Source organism: Somniosus microcephalus, unplaced genomic scaffold (genome assembly GCF_052327205.1).
Source record: "Somniosus microcephalus isolate GS21.2 unplaced genomic scaffold, FLI_Smic_1.0 unresolved_chr4, whole genome shotgun sequence".
Classification (NCBI taxonomy): Eukaryota; Metazoa; Chordata; class Chondrichthyes; order Squaliformes; family Somniosidae; genus Somniosus; species Somniosus microcephalus.
Genome location: NW_028225182.1, coordinates 15,437,914 through 15,447,222, shown reverse-complemented (window position 1 = coordinate 15,447,222; position 9,309 = coordinate 15,437,914). Strand labels below are relative to the sequence as shown.

General features: G+C 45.1%; 7 non-coding genes across 7 annotated transcripts; 6 read left to right on the top strand and 1 right to left on the bottom strand.

Annotated features, from left to right (window-relative positions):
• The first annotated feature begins 406 nt into the window (after window positions 1–406).
• trnaq-uug (transfer RNA glutamine (anticodon UUG)) lies at window positions 407–478 on the top strand. Its single transcript has one exon. It is a non-coding gene; the product is annotated as a tRNA-Gln (tRNA).
• Window positions 479–1,763: 1,285 nt separating this feature from the next.
• Window positions 1,764–1,835, top strand: trnaq-uug (transfer RNA glutamine (anticodon UUG)). Its single transcript has one exon. It is a non-coding gene; the product is annotated as a tRNA-Gln (tRNA).
• A 1,279-nt stretch (window positions 1,836–3,114) lies between these two features.
• On the top strand, window positions 3,115–3,186 carry trnaq-uug (transfer RNA glutamine (anticodon UUG)). The gene has a single exon. It is a non-coding gene; the product is annotated as a tRNA-Gln (tRNA).
• A 597-nt stretch (window positions 3,187–3,783) lies between these two features.
• trnaq-cug (transfer RNA glutamine (anticodon CUG)) lies at window positions 3,784–3,855 on the top strand. The gene has a single exon. It is a non-coding gene; the product is annotated as a tRNA-Gln (tRNA).
• Window positions 3,856–4,461: 606 nt separating this feature from the next.
• Window positions 4,462–4,533, top strand: trnaq-uug (transfer RNA glutamine (anticodon UUG)). The gene has a single exon. It is a non-coding gene; the product is annotated as a tRNA-Gln (tRNA).
• A 1,960-nt stretch (window positions 4,534–6,493) lies between these two features.
• trnaq-uug (transfer RNA glutamine (anticodon UUG)) lies at window positions 6,494–6,565 on the top strand. The gene has a single exon. It is a non-coding gene; the product is annotated as a tRNA-Gln (tRNA).
• A 1,877-nt stretch (window positions 6,566–8,442) lies between these two features.
• trnae-cuc (transfer RNA glutamic acid (anticodon CUC)) lies at window positions 8,443–8,514 on the bottom strand. Its single transcript has one exon. It is a non-coding gene; the product is annotated as a tRNA-Glu (tRNA).
• Between the last annotated feature and the right edge of the window lie 795 nt (window positions 8,515–9,309).

The window sequence follows — 9,309 nt, the reverse complement described above, 5'->3', positions numbered from 1 at the left end:
TTCACTGCACAGCAGATTGCTCAACATTTTCTTTGCAAGCTGCATACGGCTGGCATATTGTTGAAATTGAAAGCAGTGCTTCTAGAAATGTAGACATTGCACTTCGTATTCTCGAAAAAAGTTAACAATTGCTTATCTATCGTGCAGCAGTGCCTTGCAAAGATTATTCACATTTTACCTGGCAGGACTGCAATACAAGACGCTATGAGCAGTGTGAAAAAGAAACAGAGATTTGTGAACCGATAGCCATCAAGGCAGCTGTGTGATTTACTCAGAGCCGAGGCTCAGCAGAGGGGCAAGTGGGCAAGCTGAAGTTAAGGATGAGACCTGGCCGAGACAAAGTATAATGGTGGAGATGGTAATGTTGTTGATTTTAAGAAAAGATTCAAATAAATGCATCAGCAAAGGTTCCATGGTGTAATGGTGAGCACTCTGGACTTTGAATCCAGCGATCCGAGTTCAAATCTCGGTGGAACCTGAATTCTTGTTGTCCCAACTGCTGGAAATTTGGGACATACAAGCTTGGCATCTTCATAACAACCACGGGTTGCGGGACCGTTTGCTGCCTGGACCAATGACGGTTCGCTTATTGTTCTGGACATCAGATGATAGGCTCAACCTCTCATTCCCAGTTCCAAATAAGAGGGGGAGAAAGATGTGTGTTGTCCAGCGCTTCGTTTGACTGCACAGCAGAAAGCTCAACATTTTCTTTGCAAGCTGCATTCGGCTGGCATACTTGCTTAAATTGAAAGCAGTGCTTCTTGAAATGTAGGCATTGCACTTCGTATTCTCGAAAAAAGTTAACAATTGCTTATCTTTCGTGCAGCTGTGCCTTGCAAAGATTATACTCATTTTACCTGGCAGGACTGCAATGCAATCTGCCATGAGCAGTGTGAAAAAGAAGCTTAGATTTGTGAACCGATAGCCATCAAGGCAGCTGTGTGATTTGCTCAGAACCGAAGCTGAGCAGAGGGGCAAGTGGGCAAGCTGAAGTTAAGGATGAGACCTGGCCGAGACAAAGTATAATGGTGGAGACGGTAATGTTGTTGATTTTGAGAAAAGAATCAAAGGAACTGTTCAGCAAAGGTTCCATGGTGTAATGGTAAGCACTCTGGACTCTGAATCCAGCGATCCAAGTTCAAATTTCGGTGGAACCTGAATTATTGTTGTCCCAGCTGCTGGAAATTTGGGACATACAAGATGGGCATCTGCATACCAACCACGGTTACGGGACCTTTTGCTGCCTGAATCGATGACGGTTGATTTATTGTTCTGGACATCAAATGATAGGCTCAACCTCTCATTCCCAGTTCCAAATAAGCGGGGGAGAAAGATGTGTATTGTCCAGTGCTTCATTTCACTGCACAGCAGATTGCTCAACATTTTCTTTGCAAGCTGCATTCGGCTGGCATACTTGTTGAAATTGAAAGCAGTGCTTCTTGAAATGTAGACATTGCACTTCGTATTCTCGAAAAAAGTTAACAATTGCTTATCTATCGTGCAGCAGTGCCTTGCAAAGATTATTCACATTTTACCTGGCAGGACTGCAATACAAGATGCTATGAGCAGTGTGAAAAAGAAACAGAGATTTGTGAACCGATAGCCATCAAGGCAGCTGTGTGATTTACTCAGAACCGAGGCTTAGCAGAGGGGCAAGTGGGCAAGCTGAAGTTAAGGATGAGACCTGGCCGAGACAAAGTATAATGGTGGAGACGGTAATGTTGTTGATTTTAAGAAAAGATTCAAATAAATTTATCAGCAATGGTTCCATGGTGTAATGGTGAGCACTCTGGACTTTGAATCCAGCGATCCGAGTTCAAATCTCGGTGGAACCTGAATTCTTGTCCCAGCTGCTGGAAATTTGGGACAAACAAGCTTGGCATCTTCATAACAACCACGGTTGCTGGACCATTTGCTGCCTGGACCAATGACGGTTCGTTTATTGTTCTCGACATCAGATGATAGGCTCAACCTCTCATTCCCAGTTCCAAATAAAAGGGGGAGAAAGATGTGTGTTGTCCAGTGCTTCGTTTGACTGCACAGCAGAATGCTCAACATTTTCTTTGCAAGCTGCATTCGGCTGGCACACTTGCTGAAATTGAAAGCAGTGCTTCTTGAAACGTAGGCATTGCACTTCGTATTCTCGAAAAAAGTTAACAATTGCTTATCTATCGTGCAGCAGTGCCTTGCAAAGATTATACTCATTTTACCTGGCAGGACTGCAATACAAGATGCTATGAGCAGTGTGAAAAAGAAGCTGAGATTTGTGAACCGATAGCCATCAAAGCAGCTGTGTGATTTGCTCAGAACCGAAGCTTAGCAGAGGGGCAAGTGGGCAAGCTGACGTTAAGGATGAGACCAGGCCGAGACAAAGTATAATGGTGGAGATGGTAATGTTGTTGATTTTGAGAAAAGAATCTAAGGACCGTTTAGCGAAGGTTATGTGGTGTAATGGTAAGCACTCTGGGCTTTGAATCCAGCGACCCCAGTTTAAATCTCGGTGGAACCTGAATTATTGTTGTCCCAGCTGCTGGAAATTTGGGACATACAAGATTGGCATCTGCATACCAACCACGGTTACGGGACCGTTTGCTGCCTGAATCGATGACGGTTGATTTATTGTTCTGGACATCAGATGATAGGCTCAACCTCTCATTCCCAGTTCCAAATAAGCCGGGGAGAAAGATGTGTATTGTCCAGTGCTTCATTTCACTGCACAGCAGATTGCTCAACATTTCCTTTGCAAGCTGCATACGGCTGGCATATTGTTGAAATTGAAAGCAGTGCTTCTTGAAATGTAGACATTGCACTTCGTATTCTCGAAAAAAGTTAACAATTGCTTATCTATCGTGCAGCAGTGCCTTGCAAAGATTATTCACATTTTACCTGGCAGGACTGCAATACAAGATGCTATGAGCAGTGTGAAAAAGAAGCTGAGATTTGTGAACCGATAGCCATCAAGGCAGCTGTGTGATTTACTCAGAGCCGAGGCTTAGCAGAGGGGCAAGTGGGCAAGCTGAAGTTAAGGATGAGACCTGGCCGAGACAAAGTATAATGGTGGAGATGGTAATGTTGTTGATTTTAAGAAAAGATTCAAATAAATGTATCAGCAAAGGTTCCATGGTGTAATGGTGAGCACTCTGGACTTTGAATCCAGCGATCCGAGTTCAAATCTCGGTGGAACCTGAATTCTTGTTGTCCCAACTGCTGGAAATTTGGGACATACAAGCTTGGCATCTTTATAACAACCACGGTTGCGGGACCGTTTGCTGCCTGGACAAATGACGGTTCGTTTATTGTTCTCGACATCAGATGATAGGCTCAATCTCTCATTCCCAGTTCCAAATAAGAGGGGGAGAAAGATGTGTGTTGTCCAGTGCTTCGTTTGACTGCACAGCAGAATGCTCAACATTTTCTTTGCAAGCTGCATTCGGCAGGCATACTTGCTGAAATTGAAAGCAGTGCTTCTTGAAACGTAGGCATTGCACTTCGTATTCTCGAAAAAAGTTAACAATTGCTTATCTTTCGTGCAGCTGTGCCTTGCAAAGATTATACTCATTTTACCTGGCAGGACTGCAATGCAATCTGCCATGAGCAGTTTGAAAAATAAGCTTAGATTTGTGAACCGATAGCCATCAAGGCAGCTGTGTGATTTGCTCAGACCGAAGCTTAGCAGAGGGGCAAGCTGAAGTGAAGGATGAGACCTGGCCGAGACAAAGTATAATGGTGGAGACGGTAATGTTGTTGATTTTGAGAAAAGAATCTAAGGAACTGTTCAGCAAAGGTTCCATGGTGTAATGGTAAGCACTCTGGACTCTGAATCCAGTGATCCAAGTTCAAATCTCGGTGGAACCTGAATTATTGTTGTCCCAGCTGCTGGAAATTTGGGACATACAAGATTGGCATCTGCATACCAACCACGGTTACGGGACCGTTTGCTGCCTGAATCGATGACGGTTGATTAATTGTTCTGGACATCAGATGATCGGCTCAACCTCTCATTCCCAGTTCCAAATAAGCGGGGGAGAAAGATGTGTATTGTCCAGTGCTTCATTTCACTGCACAGCAGATTGCTCAACATTTTCTTTGCAAGCTGCATTCGGCTGGCATACTTGTTGAAATTGAAAGCAGTGCTTCTTGAAATGTAGACATTGCACTTCGTATTCTCGAAAAAAGTTAACAATTGCTTATCTATCTTGCAGCAGTGCCTTGCAAAGATTATTCACATTTTATCTGGCAGGACTGCAATACAAGATGCTATGAGCAGTATGAAAAAGAAACAGAGATTTGTGAACCGATAGCCATCAAGGCAGCTGTGTGATTTACTCAGAACCGAGGCTTAGCTGAGGGGCAAGTGGGCAAGCTGAAGTTAAGGATGAGACCTGGCCGAGACAAGGTGTAAAGGTGGAGACGGTAATGTTGTTGATTTTAAGAAAAGATTCAAATAAATTTATCAGCAAAGGTTCCATGGTGTAATGGTGAGCACTCTGGACTTTGAATCCAGCGATCCGAGTTCAAATCTCGGTAGAATCTGAATTCTTGTTGTCCCAGCTGCTGGAAATTTGGGACATACAAGCTTGGCATCTTCATAACAACCACGGTTGCGGGACCATTTGCTGCCTGGACCAATGACGGTTCGTTTATTGTTCTCGACATCAGATGATCGGCTCAACCTCTCATTCCCAGTTCCAAATAAGAGGGGGAGAAAGATATGTGTTGTCCAGTGCTTCGTTTGACTGCACAGCAGAATGCTCAACATTTTCTTTGTCAAGCTGCATTCGGCTGGCATACTTGCTGAAATTGAAAGCAGTGCTTCTTGAAACGTAGGCATTGCACTTCGTATTCTCGAAAAAAGTTAACAATTGCTTATCTTTCGTGCAGCTGTGCCTTGCAAAGATTATACTCATTTTATCTGGCAGGGCTGCAATGCAATCTGCCATGAGCAGTGTGAAAAATAAGCTGAGATTTGTGAACCGATAGCCATCAAGGCAGCTGTGTGATTTGCTCAGAACCGAAGCTTAGCAGAGGGGCAAGTGGGCAAGCTGAAGTTAAGGATGAGACCAGGCCGAGACAAAGTAAAATGGTGGAGATGGTAATGTTGTTGATTTTGAGAAAAGAATCTAAGGACTGTTGAGCGAGGGTTCCATGGTGTAATGGTAAGCCCTCTGAGCTCTGAATCCAGCGATCCGAGTTCAAATCTCGGTGAAACCTGAATTATTGTTGTCCCAGCTGCTGGAAATTTGGGACATACAAGATTGGCATCTGCATACCAACCACGGTTACGGGACCGTTTGCTGCCTGAATCGATGACGGTTGATTTATTGTTCTGGACATCAGATGATAGGCTCAACCTCTCATTCCCAGTTCCAAATAAGCCAGGGAGAAAGATGTGTATTGTCCAGTGCTTCATTTCACTGCACAGCAGATTGCTCAACATTTTCTTTGCAAGCTGCATACGGCTGGCATATTGTTGAAATTGAAAGCAGTGCTTCTTGAAATGTAGACATTGCACTTTGTATTCTCGAAAAAAGTTAACAATTGCTTATCTATCGTGCAGCAGTGCCTTGCAAAGATTATTCACATTTTACCTGGCAGGACTGCAATACAAGATGCTATGAGCAGTGTGAAAAAGAAGCTGAGATTTGTGAACCGATAGCCATCAAGGCAGCTGTGTGATTTGCTCAGAACCGAAGCTTAGCAGAGGGGCATGTGGGCAAGCTGACGTTAAGGATGAGACCAGGCCGAGACAAAGTATAATGGTGGAGATGGTAATGTTGTTGATTTTGAGAAAAGAATCTAAGGACCGTTCAGCGAAGGTTATGTGGTGTAATGGTAAGCACTCTGGGCTCTGAATCCAGCGATCCGAGTTCAAATCTCAGTGGAACCTGAATTCTTGTTGTCCCAGCTGCTGGAAATTTGGGACATACAAGCTTGGCATCTTCATAACAACCACGTTTACGGGACCGTTTGCTGCCTGGAACAATGATGGTTGGTTTATTGTTCTCGACATCAGATGATAGGCTCAACCTCTCATTCCCAGTTCCAAATAAGAGGGGGAGAAAGATGTGTGCTGTCCAGTGCTTCGTTTGACTGCACAGCAGAATGCTCAACATTTTCTTTGCAAGCTGCATTCGGCTGGCATACTTGCTGAAATTGAAAGCAGTGCTTCTTGAAAGGTAGGCATTGCACTTCGTATTCTCGAAAAAAGTTAACAATTGCTTATCTTTCGTGCAGCTGTGCCTTGCAAAGATTATACTCATTTAACCTGGCAGGACTGCAATGCAATCTGCCATGAGCAGTGTGAAAAAGAAGCTGAGATTTGTGAACCGATAGCCATCAAGGCAGCTGTGTGATTTACTCAGAGCCGAGGCTTAGCAGAGGGGCAAGTGGGCAAGCTGAAGTTAAGGATGAGACCTGGCCGAGACAAAGTATAATGGTGGAGATGGTAATGTTGTTGATTTTAAGAAAAGATTCAAATAAATGTATCAGCAAAGGTTCCATGGTGTAATGGTGAGCACTCTGGACTTTGAATCCAGCGATCCGAGTTCAAATCTCGGTGGAACCTGAATTCTTGTTGTCCCAACTGCTGGAAATTTGGGACATACAAGCTTGGCATCTTCATAACAACCACGGTTGCGGGACCGTTTGCTGCCTGGACCAATGACGGTTCGTTTATTGTTCTCGACATCAGATGATAGGCTCAATCTCTTATTCCCAGTTCCAAATAAGAGGGGGAGAAAGATGTGTGTTGTCCAGTGCTTCGTTTGACTGCACAGCAGAATGTGCAACATTTTCTTTGCAAGCTGCATTCGGCTGGCATACTTGCTGAAATTGAAAGCAGTGCTTCTTGAAACGTAGGCATTGCACTTCGTATTCTCGAAAAAAGTTAACAATTGCTTATCTTTCGTGCAGCTGTGCCTTGCAAAGATTATACTCATTTTACCTGGCAGGACTGCAATGCAATCTGCCATGAGCAGTGTGAAAAAGAAGCTGAGATTTGTGAACCGATAGCCATCAAGGCAGCTGTGTGATTTGCTCAGAACCGAAGCTTAGCAGAGGGGCAAGTGGGCAAGCCGAAGTTAAGGATGAGACCAGGCCGAGACAAAGTATAATGGTGGAGATGGTAATGTTGTTGATTTTGAGAAAAGAATCTAAGGAACTGTTCAGCAAAGGTTCCATGGTGTAATGGTAAGCACTCTGGACTCTGAATCTAGCGATCCAAGTTCAAATCTCGGTGGAACCTGAATTATTGTTGTCCCAGCTGCTGGAAATTTGGGACATACAAGATTGGCATCTGCATACCAACCACGGTTACGGGACCGTTTGCTGCCTGAATCGATGACGGTTGATTTATTGTTCTGGACATCAGATGATAGGCTCAATCTCTCATTCCCAGTTCCAAATAAGCGGGGGAGAAAGATGTGTATTGTCCAGTGCTTCATTTCACTGCACAGCAGATTGCTCAACATTTTCTTTGCAAGCTGCATTCGGCTGGCATACTTGTTGTAATTGAAAGCAGAGCTTCTTGAAACGTAGGCATTGCACTTCGTATTCTCGAAAAAAGTTAATAATTGCATTTCTTTAGTGCAGCAGTGCCTTGCAAGGTTGAAACACATTTTATCAGGCAGGACTGTAATACAAGCTGCTCTGAGCAGTGTGAGAAAGAAGCAGCGTTTTGAGAACCAAGATCCATCAAGGCGGCTGTGTGATTTGCTCAGAACCGAGGCTTAGCAGAGGGGCAATTGGGCAAGCTGAAGTTAAGGATGAGACCAGGCCGAGACAAAGTTGAATGGTGGAGACGTTAATGTTGTTGATTTTGAGAAAAGAGCTAATGAAATCTTCAGCAACGGTTCCATGGCGTAATGGTTAGCACTCTGGACTCTGAATCCAGCAATCAGAGTTCAAATCTCTGTGGAACCTGAATTCTTGTTGTCCCAGTTGCTGGAAATTTCGGACATACAGGGTGAAGGCATCTGCGTACCAACCACGGTTGCTGGACCGTTTGCTGCCTGAATCAATGACGGTTGATTTATTGTTCTCCGTTGTGTATGTACCTTTAAGGGAATAACTGGTCTTAGACTGCAGTACTGGCAGTGACCACCCCTGTATAAAAGGCCCTAGCAGGCTTCTGTAGTTTCAGTTTCAAGCTGCCTCTTGTTCAGTAAAGTACCTGTTAAACTGTTCTCCCGAAGTGCGTGTATTATTGAGGTGCAGACTTTACAGTGGCGACGAGTAAGTTCGAACTCACCTGCAGTGTGGCATCATCTCACGGGCAACCGCCCAAAGAATCCATCGGTGTTTGGAGAATTGCGGGAGAGACTGTGGTTCCAGCAAATCGTGCTGGAAGCAGGTAGCGCGCTGACCCTTCCGGACTGTGGTGCGCTCAAGCTCGATTGAGAGGCTCTACAAATCGGGCAATTCAAACAGCCCCAAAACGCACTGTTCCCTGACCGGGAATCGAACCCGGGCCGCGGCGATGAGAGCGCCGAATCCTAACCAGTAGACCACCAGGGAAGCTGCAGCAAGCACAGCAATGCAGTTTTTCCTGCCTGCTCCTTTGCAATTCAGATCCTTTCGCGACAGGCAAACTGTTCGGACAAAATGACATTTTTTAGACGAGCACACAAAAGACGTGTTCGCGAAAGCACGGCACCAAGTGCGGGTAGGCATCCACTTGAAATCGATTTCCTCCTGTGTTTTTCTCTGGATGTTGTCTCTCTCGGTGCTGGACGAACAATTCATTGATGCATTTCTCCTGAACTGAAGCCTTTTGCCCATCTCGCGGGGTCAGAGCCACTCTGTCTGTCTCTTACCTGCTTGTGACCATTATCGGGAACAGGCCGCCTGTTCAACTTTCATCAGCAAACCCAGAAAGACAAATAAACAGAAAGATGTGTCTCTCAGCCCCGGTGGCAAAGGTGCAGTGGATGTTAATCCAAATAAATCCCCCGTGAGATTCTGTCTGCATTGGCTTCCTTCTAAAGTTTGTATTTTATATTTTCGGAAAGACCATAAAATTAGGCTGATGGCCCGTACGGGGATCGGACCCGCGCCCTTGGCGTTATTCACCCCCCCGTGCTCAGTGCTCAGCAGAGTCGGCAGCACGAAGTTGGCAAACAGCCTGCAGTCCTCCGAACGGGCCTGTGTTGCGAGCCCATCCCGATCCCCGCACCCATTCTCGGGGAAAGGAATTTCTCGGCCTATCTCCTATTGATAAACTCACGGTCTGCTCGAGCACAGAGCTCTCAGCCTTTACTCACTGATCTTCACAAGAGTTGATTGTGTTTTGTAAATCTCTCACTCGCTCTC